The following is a 20,421-nucleotide window of genomic DNA, read 5'->3' on the forward strand; positions in this document are numbered from 1 at the left end:
TTCAGAATCACATTCTCGCTGATTTTTTCCTGCATAAATTCTTTTTTAAAAATTTTTTAATGTTTATTTCTTTTTGAGAGAGAGAGAGAGAGAGAGAGAGAGAGAGAGAGAGAGAGAGAGAGAGAATAAACAGGGGAGGGACAGAGAGAGACAGAGACACAGAATCTGAAGCAGACTCCAGGCTCTGAGCTGTCAGCACAGAGCCCAATATGGGACTTGAACTCACGACCTATGAGATCACGATCTGAGTGAATTCAGTCACTTAACCCACTGAGCCACCCAGGTGCCCTGATAAAATTTATTTTAAAGCTCTTATTAAAAGAGTATCTGGGTAGGCCACAGTAGTTGGCACACTTTTAGTATTATATATGTGGTTAGAGTGGATACAAAACACCTTTTTCTTTACTACCTTTTAGCTAGGATTGACTGTGTGACACAATTCTGATTAATGAAATGTAAATGGAATTATGTTGGGTCAGGTTTTTTTTTCTTGATAAAAGTAGATAGATCTGGCTGGAAGGCCTCTTGATCCTTTCTTCTTCCTGCTTACAATGTGGACATGATACTAAAGATACAGCAGCCATACTGTGATTATGAGGTGACAACCATAAGGATAAAAGTGGGCCATGTAAACAAGACAAGGTGCAAGGACCTATATCAATACCCCAATGGCCACTGTGCCAACACCGGACTGCTATCTCTATATTTTTGGTTATGTGAGACAAAAAAACCCAATTCGTTTATGCTACACTTGGTTGGGATTTCTTATACTCGCTGCTCAACCTGTTCCTAATTGATGTGGTAGTTACAAATTATTAGGACTGTCAACATTGTACAAAATTTTAAATTAAGTTGTCAGTATTCTTAGCCTCACTTTTCTACATAATTTCCTCAGAATCACTACTGGTCAGTGCTACCTGTCTTCAATGAACAATCAATTATTTAGGTCTCAAGTATCCTCATCTGCTCTATCCATTATATTTTCTTATTTAAAAAATTTTTCTTTTAATGTTTAATTTTTGAGAGAGAGAGTGAGACAGAGCGTGAGCCAGAGAGAGGGAGACACAGAATTGGAAGACACAGAATTGGAAGCAGGCTCCAGGCTCTGAGCTATCAGCACAGAGCCTGACGTGGGGCTCGAAACACAAACCGTGAGAACATAACCTGAGACGAAGTTGGATGCCCAACCAACTGAGCCACCCAGGTGCCCGCCCCATTATATTTTCTTATTAAGAGTTACTAAAATATGTTATATTTAATTTAATATATATTTATCATTGATATATATACATATATATGTACATATATGTACATATATATGTATACACACACACACACACACACACACACATATATATGGGTGGCTCATATCAGTTAAGCGTCTGACTTCAGCTCAGGCCATGATGTCACACTCTGTGAGTTCGAGCCCCATGTAGGCCTCTGTGCTGACAGCTCAGAGCCTGGAGCCTGCTTCAGATTCTGTGTCTCCCCCTCTCTCTGCCCCTCCCCTGCTCATGATCTGTCTCTCTCTGTCTCAAAAATAAAGAAAAACATTTAAAAAATAAAAAAAAAAGGAAAATGTGATCTCAATTTAAAACACCCTGCATGTGCATTATATGACATGAAAACTTTGTCAAAAATGGGAGTGTTAATTGTGGAGTTTTGGACATAAGCTAGAAATGGGAGAATTCCAGCAGTGAGTGGAGGGTGAGAAGGAAAAAGTCTTAAGTAACTTCTATCACATTCTGTTAAGACTAATGCTGAATAAAACTTCTTACCTGGTTTAGATGGATCAGCTATATTAAATGTTTATTTTATATGCCTTCCTTTGTCATCAATCCTAAATTTCTTTTCTTGCCATTATATTGGGACCCACATCAAATTTGTTTAAAATGATTATTATACTATAATATTTCCTTCATTCACATGCTTAGAGAAGTCACCAAATTCCCTAAATATAACTAGATCAGATTATTGGTTGAACTTACATGGTTACAAGTATGACTGAGTAAAAGAAGAAAAGAAGGTGAGTGGAAATTTTGTGGCCTGCCATGCCACTGAAGGACAGTTCTGCAAAGCTGTTGGGGACTTCTTCAGACAAAGTTGGCTGTCAGAAGAATCTCTCAGGTAAGAGGCTGTGTCAGTATTTCCATCATGCTTAGTTACTGCTCTGAGCAGTCTATGGAAAACATTTGCCTCAGTACAAATACAGTGATGGATTTCAGAACTCAAAAGCTGTGGTTCTTGGGTTATTTATACTCCTATAGATGGAAGTTGGAAAGTTACATTCTCATGGCTACCAAAATAGGCTGTAAAATATAAACTTCTAGGGAAAATCACTTAAGAATTTTTTCTTAGAATTTTGAAAAAAACAGTCTAAGGTAATTAATTACTACAGAATAATCTTTCTTTCAAAATAAATACTCATAATGGTAACAAGACCTTTAAGAAAGTGAAAGATCTTTCAAATCAATTGCTTTCTGTACAATATCTTCATTTCATTTTCTTCTTTTAAAATCTCTTCTGATTTTAGGCAAAGCTACTTTCGAGAAGATAGGAAAGAAGAATATCTCAAGTTGTGATGATTTACTCTAGAAAAATATGTATAATATTTATTAAACACTTATTGAACAACTTCTATATATATTTGGTATTTTTATATTTGATAAGGATATAGCACTGAACAGAAAAAAACACAAAATATCTCTACTGTGGAGTTTATGTTCCTTATGTTGATCAAAGAATGGCTACGTCATTGTCAGAATAGGCTATGCATGTAATTTCCAAACTTCAGTGTGCAATATAATCACCTGGAGGACATGTTAAGACACAAATTACTGAGCTCCATTCCCAGAGTTTCTGATCTAGTCAATAAATGTGGAATAGAGCCAACTCAAACTACTGTCAAGGTCCCAGGATATGAAAATGAATGAATGGAATATTTGGTGAACATTACTTCTTCTGCCACAAGTATGAAAGGTAGAGAGGGAAGAAAAAATTTGAATAATTATTAAAAGATATAAATATAGGCAAAGCTACTTGGTCAAGCAATTCAGATATCGTTAACATCAACTCAAATGAAGATATGGAAGACATGTATTTCAATGTTGTGGATAACATATAATTAGGAAAAATAATTAAGATTTTAATTAACATCTGAAATTATATACCAAAACCAAAGGACAAAAATCACTACAAGTCATGCATTCATTTAAAAAAAAAACATCAAATATAGGATTCAAAATTTATTCATTTACTCATTTAACAACTAATTATTAATAACTAGTATGTGCCAAATATGAATTTGTGTCAGGGATACAGTCATTATTTATTTCCCCTCTGAATTTACTGAGACATTATTGACATACAGCATATATAAATGTAAGGTATAAAATATGATGATTTGATACACATATATATCATGAAATGATTATCACAATAAGATTAGTCAATTCCATTCCTTCACATAATTACATGTTTTGTGTGTGTGTGGTGACAAAATTCTTTTGCAGTAAATTTAAGATTTATTCTCTTAACAATTTCAAGTATATAATAAATATGGTATTGTTAATTATAGTCACATTAGGTCCCTAGACCATATTCATATGACAGCTATAAGTTTACACTCTTGACCAAAGTTTCCCCTGTTTCCCCATCCCCCCAACCACAGGCAACCCAATTCTATTCTCTATAAGTTTGGCATTTTAGTTTTCAAATATAAATAAAAACATACAGAGTTTGTCTTTCTCTGTCTGACTTATTTCACGTAGCATGATACACTCTAGTTTCATCCATGTTGTTGCAAATGGCAAGATCTCATTCTTTCTCATAGTCAAATAGTGTTCCATAAAGTGTTCTTTATTATCTATAAAGAAATACATACACACACACACACACACACACACACACGTATGTGTATACACACACACACACACCACTTACAGTAGTGTGAGTTGGCTCTATTCTGTGTGCATATATCTTCTGGAATCACTGTTTTTGTTTGAATAAATACCCAGTAGTGAAATTACTGGATATGGTAATTCTATTTTTAATTTCTTGAGGAACCGCTATGCTGTCTTCCACAGTGGTTGCACCAGCTTGCATTCCCACCAGTAGTACATGGGTATTACTTTATCTTACACATCCTCATCAATACTTGTGTTTTCTTGTCTGTTTGATTCTAGCCATTCTGACAGATGTGAGGTGATATGTCATTATGATTTACATTCCCCTATTAGTGATACTGAGCATCTTTCATGTGTTTGTTGGTCATCTGTGTGTCTTTTTTGGAAAAAAAAATGTTCTCTGCTCATTTTTATTTTTTTTTTGTTTATTTATTTATTTTGAGAGAGAGAAACAGAGAGAGACAGAGAGAGAGCATGCGTGAGTGGGGTAGGGGCAGAAAGGGAGAGAGAATCCCTATCAGGCTCTGTGCCTGCTATCAGCACAGAGTCTGCTATGGGGCTCTATCCCACAAATTGTGAGATCATGACCTGAGCCGAAACCAATGCTGAGCCAGAAGTCTAATGCTGACTGAGCCACCCAGGCCCTTTTCTGATCAGTTTTAATTAGATAATTAGTATTATTTTGTGTTGAGTTGTATCAGTTTTATATATATATATATCTTGGGTATTAACCCTTATTGGATATATCATTGGCAAATATCTGCTTCCATTCAGTACGTTGCCTTTTTGTTTTATTGTTGGTTTCTTTTACTATGCAAAAGGTTTATTTTGGTGTGTCCTAATAGTATATTTTTACTTTTGTTTCTCTTGCCTCAGAAGATATATCTAGAAAAATGTTGCAAAGGCGAATATCAAGAAAATGACTGCCTATGTTTTCTTTTTTTAATTTTTAATGTTTATTTACTTTTGAGAAAGAGAGAGCAAGAGTAGGGGAAGAGCAGAGAGAGAGGGAGACAGAGGATCTGAAGTGGGCTCTGTGCTGACAGCAGGGAGCATTACATGGGGCTCAGTTCCATAAACCATGAGATGATGACCTGAGCCAAAGTCAGACTGAGCCACCCAGGTGCCCCTATGTTTTGTTCTAGGAGTTTTCTCACACTTAGGTCTTTAAACAATTTGAGTTTATTTTTGTATATGGTATAAGCAAGTGGTCCAGATTCATTCTTTTGCATGCAGTTGTCTAGATTTTTTTAGCACAGTTTATTGAAGATACTGTCTCTTCCCCATTGCATATTCTTGCCTCCTTTGTCATAGATTAATTGACCATATAAGCATGGGCTTATTTCTGGGCTCTCTATTCTGTTCTGCTGATCTATGTGTCTATTTTTGTACCAGTACCAGACTTTTTGATTACTACAGCTGTGTAGTATATCTTAAAATCTGGGATTATGGTACCTCCAACTTTGTCTTCTTTCTCAAAATTGCTTGGCTATTTGGGGTCTTTTTTGATTATATACAAATGTTATTATTATTTATATTTGTATTATTATAGTGGTTTTTAATTGCCTTTCCCTCATGATGGGACATTTCCATGTTCCATCCTTTGTATGCTTCTTTGGAAAAATGTCTCTTTGGTCCCCTGGCCATTTTTAAAATCATATTGTTTATTTAATTATTTATTTTTTGCTATTGAGTTGTAGGAGTTTTTTTTTTTTTTTAATATATGTATTTTGGATATTAACCCCTTTAGATAGATGGTTTGCAAATATTTTATTCCGGTCTGTAGGTTGCCTTTTCAATTTGCTGATTGTTTCTTCTTCTCTGCTGAAGCTTTTTTACTTTGATGTATTCCCACTTGTTTATTTTGCTTTTGTCGGTTGCACTTTGGGTGTCACATCTAAAAACATAATTCCCAAGACCAATGTCAAGGGACTTTTTTCCTATGTTATCTTCTAGCAGTTTGCGGTTTTGAGGCTTACATGTAAGTATTTAATTCCTTTTGAGTTGATTTTTGTGAATGGTACAGGTAGAAAATAAAATTTTATTATTTTGCATATGTGTACGTGTTTTCCCAACACCATATTTTGTAGAAACTATCCTTTCCCCATTCTATGTTCTCTTATCAAATATTAGTTGGCTATATACATGTGAGATTATTTCTAGGCTTTCTATTCTGTTCTATTGGTATATGTGCCTATTTTTATGACAGTACTCTACTATTTTGATTACTACCACTTAGTAATATTGTTTGAAATGCAGTTTGAATACAGTTTGTGATGCCTTCAGTTTGTTCTTCTTTCTCGTGATTGAATTGGCTATTCTTGGTCTTTTGTTGTTCCAGATAAATCTTAGTATTGTTTATTTTATTTCTGTGAAAAATGCTATGGGACTTTGATAGTATTTGCATGGAATTTATAGATGGCTTGAGGTAGGATGAAAATTTTAACAATTTTATTCTTCTAATCCATTAACACGGGATTTCTTTCTATTTATTTGCATTTCCTCAATTTATGTCATCAAAGCTTTCAGTTTTCAGTGTATAGATCTTCAACCTTTTTGTCAAATTTATTCCAAGGCACTGTATTGTTTCTGATGCCATTGTAACTAGAATTGTTTTCTTCATTTCTTTTCAGACACTTTATTATTAATAGGTGGAAACACAACTGATTTTTGTATGTTGATTTTGTATTTGTTACTCTACTGAATTTATTGATTAGTTCTAACAGTTTTTTGGTGGAGTCAGTAAGATATTCTGTACATAAGATCCGATCTGCAAGACAGTGACAATTTTGTTTGTTATTTTCAGATTTAGACGACATTTGTTTCTTTTTCTTGTCTAACTGCTCTGACTAGGACTTCCAATATTCAATAGGAATGGTAAGACTGGGCATTCTTGCTTTGTTCCTAATCTTAGAAGAAAAGTTTTCAAACTTTTGCCATTGCATATGATATTAGTTATAGGTTTGCCATATATGACCTTTGTTATGTTGAAGTAAGTTTCCTCTATCCCTAGGTTGTTGAAAGTTTTTATAATGAATGGACGTTTAATTTTATCAAATGCTTTTTCTGAATCTACTCAGATAATTATATGATTTTTAAAATATTTTATGCTGTTAATATGGTGTGTCACATTTATTGATTTGCATATGTTGAACTGTCCTTATACCTCAGGGATAAATCTCCCTGATCATGGTGTATGATCCTTTTAATATAATGCTGAATTTGGTTTGCTAGTATTTTCTTGAGAGATTTTGTACCTATACTCATCAGGCATATTGGTCTGTAAGTTTTTATATATGTGGTGTATTTATCTGGCTTTGGTATCAAGACAATACTTATTTCATAAAATGAGTATGAGAGTATTCTCTCCTCTTCAGTTTTTGGAAGACATTGGAAATGATTGGTGTTAATCTGTAAATGTTTAGTAGAATTACCAGTGAAACCATTGGATCCTAGGATTTTCATTATTGAGGAGTTTTAGATTACTGATACAATTCTACTTACTTGATATTGGTCTTTTGAAATTTTCTATTCCTTCATGATTCAATCTTGGTGGGTTGTATGTTTCTAAGGAATTTATCCATTTCTTCTAGGTTATCCAATTGTTGTCCTTTCATTCTTTGTAGTAGTAGTCTCATGATTCTTTTTATTTCTGTGGTATCAGTTGTAATGTCTCCTCTTTCATGTCTAATTTTATTTATTTGAACCTTATATCTTTAAGTTAATCTATCTGAAGTTTTGTTACTTGTGTTTATCTTTTCAAAAACCCAGTTATTTGGGGGGCAGGGGTGGGAAGCGCCTGGCTGGCTCAGTCAGTTTCAGCATATGATTCATGATCCTGGGGTCTTAAGTTCAAGCCCCACATTGGGCATAGAACTTACATTAAAAAAAAAACAGGTTTTAGTTTTGTTATATTTTCTGTTTTTGTGGTCTCTATTTCATTTATTTCTCTTTTTTTAATGTTTATTTATTTTTGAGAGAGACAGAGCATGAGTGGGGAGGGGCAGAGAGAGAGAGAGAGAGAGAGAGAGAGAGAGAGAGACAGAATCTGAAGCAGACTCCAGGCTCTGAGCTGTCAGCACAGAGCCCTACACAGGGCTTGAACTCACCACCTGTGAGATCATGACCTGAGCTGAAGTCTGATGCTTAACCGACTGAGCCAACAAGGAGCCCCTCTATTTCATTTATGTTTTCTCTGACCTTTGTTATTTCTGTCCTCTTGATATCTTTGGGCTTGGTTTGTTCTTCTCTCTGTATTCCTTGAGGTGTTAAAGTTATGTTGTTTATTTGTGATGTTTATTTTTTCTTTATGTTGCCATTTATTATTATATACTTCCCTCTTAGAACTGTTTTTCCTGATTCCCATAAATTTTGGTATGGTGTGTTTCCGTTTCATTTGTTTCAAGGTATTTTTTTAATTTTCCTTTTGATTTGTTCTGTGACACATTGGTTATGGAAGAGTGTGTTGTTTGATTTTCATACTTACATGAATTTTTCCAGTTTTCCTCATTTTATGGATTTCTAGATTTATACCATTGCTGTTTGAAAAGATACTTGGTATGATTTTAATCTTCTTACATTTACTAGTTTGATGACCTATCATATGATCTATCCTGGAGAATGTTTCATGTGTACTTTAAAGGAATGTATATTTTGCTGCTATTGGATGGAATATTCTGTATATGTCTGTTAGATCTATTTGGTCTAAGGTATAGTTCATATCCAATGCTTCCTGATTGATTTTATGTCTAGATGACCTATCCATTGTTGAAATTGGGTTATTGATGCCTGCTACTATTATTATATTGTTGTCTATTTCTCCCTTCAAAATTATTAGTATTTGCTTAATATATTTAAGTACTTCAATGTTGGGTGTATATATATATTCATAACTGCTATACCCTCTTGATAACCTGACAACTTTTCATTATATAATAATCTCCTTTGTCCCTTTTCTTTTCTTTTGTTTTGTTTTTAAAGTTTCAGGTGTGCAATTTAGTGATTCAACACTCACATACAACATGAGGTTCTCATCATAAGTGCACTCCCTAATCCTCATCATCTATGTAATCCATCCACACACTCACCTCCCCTCTGGTAACCATCACTTTGTTCCTGATAGTTAAGAGTCTGTTAGTCTATTTCTTGGCTTTCTTCTTTTTTTCTCCTATGATCCTTTGTTCTGTTTCTTACATTCAATACATGAGTGAAATATGGTATTTGTCTTTCTCTGACTACTTATTTCACTTAGCATAATACTCTCTAGCTCCATCCACATCATTACAAATAGCAAGATTTTATTCTTTTATGGATCAGTAATAAATATTCCATTATATATATTATATTCCATTATTTTCATACATATGATTCCTCTTCTTTATCCAATCATTAGTTGGTGGACATATTTGGGCTCTTTGTATAATTTGGCTATTGTTGACAATGCTGCTGTAAACATCAGCATGCATGTATCCCTTCGAATTAGTATTTTTGTATCCTGGGTAGATACCTAGTAGTGCAATTGCTGGTTCATAGGGTAGTTCTATTTTTAACTTTTTGAGCAACCTCCATAATGTTTTCCAGAGTGACTGCACCGCTTTTCATTCCCACCAACAGTATAAGATAATTCCCTTTATGATCTTCTTTGTCTCTTGTTATTGTTTTTGACTTAAAGTTCATTTTGTCTAATGTAAGTATAGCTACCCCTGCTCTCTTATGGTTTTCATTTTCATGAAATATCTTTTTCCATCTCTTCACTCAAGTCTGTGTAGATCCTTAAAGTTAAAGTGAGTCTCTTATAGGCAGCATATAACCGGGTCTGTTTTTTTTTTAATTTATTCAGCCATGCTATGCCTTTGCTTGCAGAATTTTGTCTCTTTATATTTAAAGTAATTATGATAGGTAATAAGTTACTAATGCCATCTTATTAATTGATTTTTGTCTATTTTGTGGTTCCTTTGTTTCTTCCTCTTTTGCTCTTTCTTTGTGAATTGATGATTTTCTGTAGTGGTATACTTTGCTTCTCTCTCTCTCTGTCTCTCTCTCTCTCTTTTTTTTTTTTAATTTTGTGTATCTACTGTAGGTTTTAGCTTTGTGGTTACCCTAAGGCTTGCATAGAACATCTTGCACATATAATAATTTAAGCTGATAACAACTTAACTTTGATCTCATATAAAAACTCTTTTTCTTTACTGCCCTCATATTTTATGTTTTTGAGGTCACAAATATCTCTTTTTATTGTGCATCCATTAACAAATTACTGTAGCTGTAGTTATTTTTAAAACGTTTGTCTTTTAAACCAGTATACTAGAGGTAAGTGATTAACACACCACCATATTACAGTATTAAAGAGTTTCAAATTTGACTATATGTTTACCTTTACTACTATGTTTTATATTTTCATATATAAACTAGTATGTTTTATATTTTCATGTTACTAATTAACATCTTTACAGTTCAACTTGAAGAACTCCTTTTAGTATTTGTTGTGATGCATATCTAGTGGTGATGAACTCCCTCAGCTTTTTGTTTGGTGAAAGTCTTTTTCCTTCTCTCCTTGTCTGAAAGATAACCTTGCTGTATAAAGTATTCTTAATCATCCCACTCTTTCCTGATCTGTAAGGTTTCTGCTGGGAAATCTGTAGATAACCTTATAGAGTTTTCCTCATTTGTGTGATTTTTTTTTTCTTTTGCTGTTTTGAAAATTCTCTCTTTGTCTTTGATTTCAAACAGTTGTAATGTAATGTATCTTTGAGAAGATCATTTTGGTTTGACATTTTGGGATGACCTATTAGCTTCTTGATCTTTAATGTCCAATTTCATTGGGAAATTCTCAGACATTATTTCTTTAAATAAGCTTTCTGCCTCTTTCTTCCTTTCTTCTCCTTATAGGACTCTAATAATATATAGATTTTTTTTCCTTTAATGGTATCCCATTTTTCATGTAGGCTTTCTTCACTCTTTCTCATTCTTTTTTCTTTTTGCTCTTCTGACTGGATGATTTTAAATGACCTGAAAGTTTACTAATTCCTACTTCTGCCTAGTTGAGTCTGTTGTTAAAGCTCTCTATTAAATTCTTCAGTTTAGTTATTATATTCTTCAACTCTGGAATTTCTGATTTATTATTATTATTGCTATTGTTATTCTTGGTTTCTGTTTCTTTGTTGAATTTCTTATTTTGTCCATGCATTGTTTTCCAAATTTCATTTAGTTGTCTACTTATGTTTTTTCATAATTCACTGAATTTCTTTAAGAAGATTATCCTGAATCCTTTGCCAGACTATTGATCTTCATTTCTTTAGTATTAGTCAGTGGAGTTTTGTTAGTTTCTTCTGGTGGTCTTATGTTTTCTTGATTATTTATGATCCTCATGGCCTTATATTGATATCTGCACATCTGAGGAAGTAGGCACCTCTTGCAGTCTTTGTAGACTGGCTCCAGTAGGCAAAGCTCTTCACCAGTCAACCCATCCATAGATCCTAGGTGGACCATCTAGTGGTGTCTGTAGGTGGGTATGTTGCTGAAGTCTTTGGGTAAGCAAGTCTGGTGCTTTGGTCAGCAAGTGGGCAGCTCTGTGCTGGGGTATGTGGCTACCAGCCTGTTTCCTGTGTCTGCACGGTTGAACCTAGAGCTTGAGTTCACTGGGTGGGCCTAGTGAGTGTGTCTGTAGTGCTAAACCTGGGAACTGGGTTGTCCTGGGTTCACATAGACCAAATAGGTGCTGAGAAACTCTGGAGTGGGCCTAGTGTTTGGTTTCCCAGGGGCCATTCCAGTCCTGGGATGAGTTAGGAATCTGATTTTGCAGGAATTGGCTTACAGGTTGGGTCCAAAGAGGCCAGCCTGGTGCTAGGGAAAGCCTTGAGGCTGAGGTTGTGAGTCAGGCATCCTTTAACTTGGGACCTTAGAGGTCTACCAGGAGGTTGGTCTGGGGCAGAACAGGAGTCTGAATCTTGAGGAACTGGTCTTGAGATGGGGATCATGGAGGCTGGCCTAAAGCTGGAGTGGGCTACAAGCCTGGTTTTGCAGGTCTGGTCTGGAGTTTAGGTTTGCAGGGACTAGCCTGGTGGTGGAGTGAGAGCTGTACCGGGCACTGAGGGAGCTGGCCTGGTGCTGAGATGATTAAAAGCATGGGTCTGTGGTAGTAGACCCGATGGTGGGCCTGGACAGGAACTGGGTTTGTGGTGTCTGCATGGAGCCTGGGATTATTGGAATCTGTCAGGATCCTAGGGCCATCGGGTTGCAGGAACTGGCTTACACCTGGATGAGTAGGGGTCTAGATTTGTGGGAACCTGTGGGTAGCCTGGGGACATGGAAACCAAATAGAGCCACTGCAGTCAGTAGGCACTGGGCTAAACCTGGTGTCTGTGTTTGAAGGAGCCTACAGGGAGCCACCTAGGTCCATGAGTAGGCTTGCTGTCAGGGTGGGTCAGCTCTGGGGTTTGTGGTGAAGTCAGGGTACTTGCTTCACTCTTCTTTCACAACAGAGGTGTCTCTTTCTCTGTTGGGTTGCCCAGGTTTGGGAGAAAGTGATGGGTCTAATGTGATTTTATGTTTCCACTTCTCAAAGCTCTTTTTCTATTTCTGTGTTTCACTCAGGTGAAGTAATCCACCACCTGGAATCTTTAGCTCTTTTGAAGGTATTTTCATGCACAAATAGATGCTCAAATTGATGTTGCAGAGCAGTAGGTGGGGACAAACACAAGAAATTCCTTTGTTGCCACTTTGCTAATGTCCTCAAGGGGAGATTTAGAGATGTTCTTGTTTTCAAGAATTTTCATTAGTCAAAGACACAGTGGGAGTCAAAATATCGCAAAGCCATTTAAAAACTAATGTTCTTATAGGTCACATTAAAAGAAATGTGACTGTGCATAACAAATTCAGGATAAGGGCTCTACTGACAGACTAGAATCCACATGGAACACTGCTTTCAATTCTGGATAACCCCAAAGAAGGACAGTCATATGTCAGAAGAATACAGAGATGCAATCAGGATAGTAAGGGGTCTGAAAAGCATTTGAAAAACCTCAAATGATTACTGAAAATTGGGGAGTTTCAGCACTAAAAAACAAAAACAAAATTAAAAATGTATAGCCATGACATAATAATAATTTTCAATGGTTGAAAGGGTTTCAAGTAGAAGAAATAAGTTTCTTACTATCTCCTCCAAAGGATAATATTAGAAGAAATAAAAATAATGGGGAGGAAGATGACTGCAAATTAGAAAGATTACTGCAAATTCCTGATAGATGATAAAAAAATATTTTCTGAGAGCACCTAAAAAGGAATGTGCTAAGCCATCTTTTATTAATTTATTAATTTATTAACTTATTAATTTAATTAATTTATTTTTTATGTTTTGATTTTTTTAAACCATCTTTTTAGATAACACTTCCACTGGATAAATTTTCCTTGTAGGAAAAGAGAATGAGTTTCATTTACCTTTGAAGACTTAGGACCCTGAACATAGACTCTCCTTATTAATACCTATGTAATGAACACATTAATTCTATTCCGTTCAAATATCCTCTGAATTTAAATTCCTGTGCAGTTAGAATATATGCACACTACATGTGAGATCCCTCCTCCATTCTCTAGTTGCTTTGCCTTACATGGGTATATAGGACATGGCGTCCAGCTGGGCTAGTGAATAAACACATGCTGACCACTCAGGAAACAGCACTGCAGATACGCCACTCTTAGTAAGGCAAGCTGTGGGACTAAAGACAGTACAAACTCAGAATGTTAAAGCAAATCTAGAAGACATTTTATCTCTTAGAGGCCAGTACTCCCATATATCCATTATGGAGATTATGGCTCATGAAAGTATATAAAAATGATTATTTTTTCTTCTAGCCTCTATTGGATGTGAAGCACAAGCTTAGGTTGCTGCAGCTAGTCTCAGAAATTGATTCAAAGGGTTACTTATGCTTTCAGGACATAATCCTCTGAAACAGTTCTAGCATCAGTTTTTGCTATTGTGAGCTGTCTATTATTTGGTTTTCTGTCAACCAGACAAGATGTCAAGTCATGTTTCCTTGCTTCAAATTGCTGCATATTATCTATCCCCTGGTGAACTTCTTTTTCACATGTTCATATTTAAGTAGGAATAGAGGTGAATACATAAAGTTGAATGCCTGAATTGTTTTTAAAAGGCCAATTCAGAATATTTTTAAAAGTATTTTAGTGCATCAAATGTGAATTGACACACAGTATTTTGCTCACAGCAAGCTGAAAAATCTTCAGAATATGAACTTTTTATATGACTTAGTAACTAACAATTCAAAAAGGTAAACCTGACTGTTTTGTAATAAATGTTTTTAGAAACACAATTGAAATCTATTCTTCACCCAATGAGCTTGGATTTGTATGTCTTGGGCATTATCTTTTCTTCACTTGGCAAGCAGAGCTGCAGAAAACATTTCCACTTGTCTAAAGAGTTTCTTTGTTGGTAAAACTTTACTCACTTTTTAGTGAGAGAATGATGTTTTTGAAAAGAAACCCTAAAAGAGTTTTAAGCTGCTTTGTTACAATGCTAGAGTTTATCATTAGTGCTCATTATCTGTGTATTTGGCAAGGCTGTATTTATGTTTAGGATAAATAATTTCATTTTGTTCAAATATAGTTTTGGACATTTATTTAAGAATGCCAATTCTCAATTTCTCAGTGTAACGTAGAAAAGCCCAGTCATGGATTATCCACATAATGTATTGGAATATGGAGATTAGGCAGTTATAGTAATTAACATATGCATCTTTCAAAGTAGAAACTAATGTTCTGCAGTTTTGTTCATCTATAACTGGAAAGTGCTGAAATTTCAAGCAGTTATAACCATCAGTGTTATATATACAGCAAAATATATTTATATTCATAAGAATACAAAAGTAATGTCAAATATACCAGAAAAAAACAGTTCTTAAAAAAAAAACAATTGCTGTTTATCTACTCTTTTTTTATTCACTTGTTTTACACATAGCTGCTAGTTGGGTTTGGTGGGTGAGGAAGTAAGTAGGAAGATGAGTGGCATCATTATTTCCTGGGTGGTTGTATAGTTCCTTGTGAATGAGAGAATAGGGAACCAGGAAATAAGACAGGTCCATAAGGTAGGGACAGGGAAATGGAATGATCTGGGAATGAATGGAAGGAATGAGAGAGAATAAGAAGGGAGGAAGGACATCAAGAGTAACTGAGTATCTATTATGTGCCAATTCCTATCAGAACTGGCTATTTTATGATCATGAGCTCATTTCATACCAACATCAACCCTTTAAAGTAGATAGTATTCTCCCCAATTTGTAGATAAGGATACCAAGACTCAGAGAGATTAGGGAACTCAACAGGACTATACAACTCAGTGGACAATTTAGATTAATTTTGATGTCTGTAAGAAATCAAAACAGAAATGGTGAATGGGCAGTGGATTATATATTTGGGAATTAAAGGGAGAGAGATAAAGGCTGGAGATAGAAGTTTGGGAGATATCAAATTAAAGATACCAATTATGTCCCGTGTCTTGATGAAATAACTTAAGGCAGAAGTAGAGATATACAGAGGAGACCATAAACTTTTTCACTAGGTTCTAATAATGAATAAGCAATTCTGTATAAGTGTGATCTTGGCTTGATGGCATGAAGATCCTTATTATAAATATGTAGAAGATTTCATTTTTTAAATTCCTCTATCTTAGCCCTGTCCCCCCTTTTCCTGCTAAAGAGAGAAGTATAAAAAGGTGAATATCATTATGTCCCATATTGTGTTTGACAGATATGAGGGTTGGTGGTGGGCAGGAGACTCCAGTATGAGGTTTGGTGTCAAACAATTGTTTTCATTGTGACATGGGTAAGAATTAATTATAAATGCAAAATCAAGAGATGAGGCAAAAGATGGGATAAAATAAGTGACACAAAACAGGGTATTAGTATCAAGGCATAAATATGGTTAAAAGCAAAAAAAAAAAAAAAGGGACAAATGATTGAGGACACATAAATACACTTAGTAAGAAAAAATTTCTAGTATGTTGCGTGACTCAGTACACAAAAAGAAATCAAGAAATAAACCAGCTTTTCTCAGTATAACTCTATTAAACCTATGTCTCCTACTGTGGTTTCTCCACTTGGTCAAACAAGTTGAAAAATAGGAAAGGAAATAGGTAAGACAAAGAAAACTTTGTGTCTTGCAAGACAAGATAAATTAATTATGGCAATATCATTTCATATAAAAGAACACTTAATACTGTATTTGAAAGGTTAAATTTGGCAGGATATGAAACAATTATTCACCATATTACTAGAAAATGGCTTACATTGCCTGAAGTCAGAGCCAGGGGTAAAAAAAACATACTTTCTAGGAGCCATTAGGCAAAGATTTGATAGCCATGTCCTGAAGTACCCAATGTAACCCATTAAATACAGTTATATTTGTCTGTCTAATTTCTCTTGCCATTGTTCATGTTGAATGCCCCCATCCTTAGTTGTTTCTCTTTTTCCCAGATCCTTTATTCTGTACCTAGTTTTTTCCCACATAAACTGTCAACTAATTTCTCCTAAGATGTTCACTCTTAGATTATTAGAAACAGGGACAATAAATGGAAAAGTACTGGAGCAGAAGACAACGGTCATGTTTATCCAGTCCTGGCTCACATTAATTTTCTGTTCCTTGGTTTTATTAACTACAAAATAAGAGAGATGTAGTAGACTCTCTAAGGTTAAATTAGATCTCTAGGGTCACTCCAGCTCTAAGAGATTCGACTGCATTCTTTTTGTTGTGAACTTTTATAGTTTTTGCCTTTAGAGGTAGAAGTGTTATGACTTCTGGTGGTAAGGTTCCCTGGAAAAAGTACTGTGGAAAATATTGAGACTTTCAGAGAAATTCTGTTGGGATTCTACTGTGCAAAGCAACCATAACATATTGTTATCTTTTACTCTTTTTCTTTCTTAATTTTTCTGAGTTGTCCATTCTACTTCCTAAGGGCATGTCATTCATTCCTACATCCCTTCCTGCTGCTACTTGCCCTTGTTAAAATCCTCTTTCACTTAAACTACTATAAATGATTCCTTTTTAGAATTCTCATCTCCATTTTAAACTTTCTCCAATCTGTTTGATATACATATTGATTTTCCTCAACTTGGGTCTTACTCATTATATATTTCTGCTCAAAAAGTTTTGATGCCTTCTTCTGTCTACAAAGTCCAAAATTCTTACTAAGACAATTAAGGCCCTGAACAATCTTTCCAACCTGATCCATGGTCCTGATACTACTGCTATCTTTATCTACCCACTAGTCTCTGAGTGTATCATGGACTCAATAACCACTGTCTTTTCTGGTGATATTCCTACTATCTGGGTTATTCCCTTTCCTTCCCCATTTCTTTCTGTCAAAATCTCACATTTCCTTTAAATCTCAATTCAGCCACCTCCTCTGTGAAACCGTTTTATGGCTAGACTAATCTGTCAAAACACTGTATTTCTATGTGTATTTTAGAACAGGACTCATTCTAACTTTTATTATTGTTTGTATTGGGTATCCCAAAAGACTCTTTAAGCAAGCTCCATGAGGTGGAACCTAAGAGCGTTATTCATCTATGAATTCCCACATAGTGTCATATATTTAGACAGATATTCTAAAAATGGTTTTTGGATTGAATTCTCCCAAAGAATGGAAAAGTTGACGTAGGAAGAAATAGTCACTTGGCTGGCAAATGTTGTGATGTTAATGGTTTTGATGAGAGTAAACTGCAGTTTAAGTGGATCACAAGGGGTTATAAGAATGCCCTAGCACCTCTGTGGAAATGAAGGAAAGTGGGATGAGCAGATAAGAATCACAACTGATCAAGAAGCAGCCAGAGAATGACTCCAAAATCCACTGGAGGTACAAGAGGATAAATAGAATTTCAATTATGAAACGTGAAGATATAGCCACCTTTTCTATACAAAGAGCCTTGTTAGCTATGTGAGGAAGGCATTTATTTTAACTGGCTTGGCAATGGTGTTGAGAAGCTTTCAGTTTCTGCATATGTTCAGGGACATCTCCTGCTGAAGGAGAGAAGGTAAGATTCACTGGGGCTTTAGGAGAAAATAGTCTAATGTGAAGAGATGATATCTTTCAGATAATATAAGAAAAACCAAAAAGGCTGAAGAAGCTTAAGTATCCTTCTACACAATAATGTGCCCCAGTCAGGTCCCAGGATGTTCATATTTGAAGTTCTTTCTACTGTTGGCAACATGCAGACTTAAAGTCATATGTATGTCTTCTAAGTGTCAAACCTCCTTCCACTAATGCTTCTAGGATCAATGAATGTTTAGAAAGATAGAATTCCAGGACAGTGTGCTCTTATTGTATACCATATCTATGGGGTGCTGGCCTCTGAGCAGTGAGTGTCGTCATTTATTCAAGGAATATTGAGTGCCTACCATGTGTCAGATGAGCAAAACCAGACACAGTCCTGCTTTGAGGAAGTATAGACTATAGTAGGAAAGGCACACATTAGCCAACATTAAATACCTAAATGTATAATTACAAAGTGTGATAAATGTCAAGGGGCATAGTGTCATGAGAATATTCTGGTCTCATCTAATAATGATAATGCTGACTTATCATTTAATAACTTTATTGACTACATGTGTTCTCAGGCAATTACTTGACCACTTGTTGCCTCGGTTTCCTCTTTGGTAATATGGGAAAAATATAACCTACTTCATAAGGTACTTCTAATAACATCTGGCATATGGTAAATGTTCAATACATTTTAGATATTATTATTAATTATTATTATTATTATTATTATTATTATTATTTTAGTGAATCAGAGCCCTAGTCATAGTAGTTATTCCCTTTCAGTAATCAAAGAGATTCATTCTCTCATGCTCTTTTTGAGCAGATTCTGTGGTTTAGTGTCACACAGAAACCTGGAATGAATAGCATAAAAATAGTGGAAGTTGATATATTAATTATGTTCTAGTCATTTGTCATATAATAACAAAAGCAGGAGAAAGATTTTCTTGGTTATCTGCTCTTACTGTCTCATTCACCCCTTCACCCACCCATATATCAAACATTTCTTGAGAAAATAAAGCCAGGTGCTAGGGAATGAAAAGACAAATGAGCATCAATTTCTGACCTGCCTTCCAGTCTCGTAGGGCTGACAGACAAGTACACAAATAGTTACAGTGTAGTCAGAGAAGTATTGTAATTGAGAATTGTACCAAGTACAGCTGAGGCACAGTGTACCACTTCTACTCAAGTTGGGGAGAAGAGGGAAGGCAAATGATAGACAAATAGGAAGCTCTCCTATTATTTTCCTTATCTTATACATGGAGGTTGTAAGAAACTAACCTTTTCATTATCATTCTCATCCATGGGATATACACTAGAGAAGTCTATGAAGATTTCTAATGCTATTCTATTAATCATAGTATAATTTTATTAAGGAAATAAGTATAACAATATACTTTCAACTTTTGACTGACTGTAGCAATCATATATAGTGATTCTTGAAAAGTTTACATTATACTATCCATTCAGTTTATCAGCATGACTCTCTATTCCTGGTCTTATAAAAAAAACAAACAAACAAACAAACTAATGACACTTTAATATTCTTGGTTTCTAGTTTTATACATATTTCCATTAAGCTACCCTCTTGCTCCTTTTTTTTCCCCCTTTTCTCCTTTGCTGGCAGTTTCACTGCTAATCCTATCTGACTGTCAGTTTCCAACAAAGAGCAGAAGATGGTCCATTTCAAAAACACTCTAGATGTATGTCAACCATATTTCAATTTAAAAACATACAATACAAAATAAAAAACACCGTGGAATCACATATCATAGGATTTGGAAAAAAATAGCAAGAAGTAGCATGTTATAATAAAAGTTGCTAGTGATAATTTTTAATCTACATTATAAGAAGAAAGAGGAAGAAAGAAAATATATGAACCAAGAAGCACAAAAAATATGATTTAGGCAGTTTCTGATGCATATTTTCTATTACATCCATTTTGTGAAGTTTCTTACTGCAGATGGTAAACTGACAGTCGAAAGCCAGTATTTCTTAATTAATCAAGAACTAGGTTTCACCAATACAGATTTATTTCACAGGTAAATATTTTTGTATTTCAAAGGTAGGTGAGCAGAATAATATATTGGCTGTGTTTAAAAGTTTCATTAACTTCTGGGAAAGGGCAGAAATAATTTTTCAAAAAATGAGAAGGAACAAGGTACAGTAGATGGTAACTTGGAAAAGAAAGGCATGGTCACTGAAAGGAAATGTAAAGTTAAAAACAACAAGTTATAAAGGGTGGCCTGTGGCTTACTAAACTTGACATAGACAGAAAGGATGACTATGATAATATCTATTATTTCAAGAGGCAGAATAAAATGAAAAGTAGACAAAACAGTGATGGCATGTGCCTTGCTTTCCAATAAGAAGCTGCTGGTTAAAGTTACTATAAATGTCTATGGCAGCTGTAAAACACCTTTTCAGAAAATGTTCACAGAAGAGGAGGCACCATAATATTTATTCACTGAA

This window comes from Herpailurus yagouaroundi, unplaced genomic scaffold, assembly GCF_014898765.1.
Source record: "Herpailurus yagouaroundi ecotype Mexico unplaced genomic scaffold, PumYag 162, whole genome shotgun sequence".
NCBI lineage: Eukaryota > Metazoa > Chordata > Mammalia > Carnivora > Felidae > Herpailurus > Herpailurus yagouaroundi.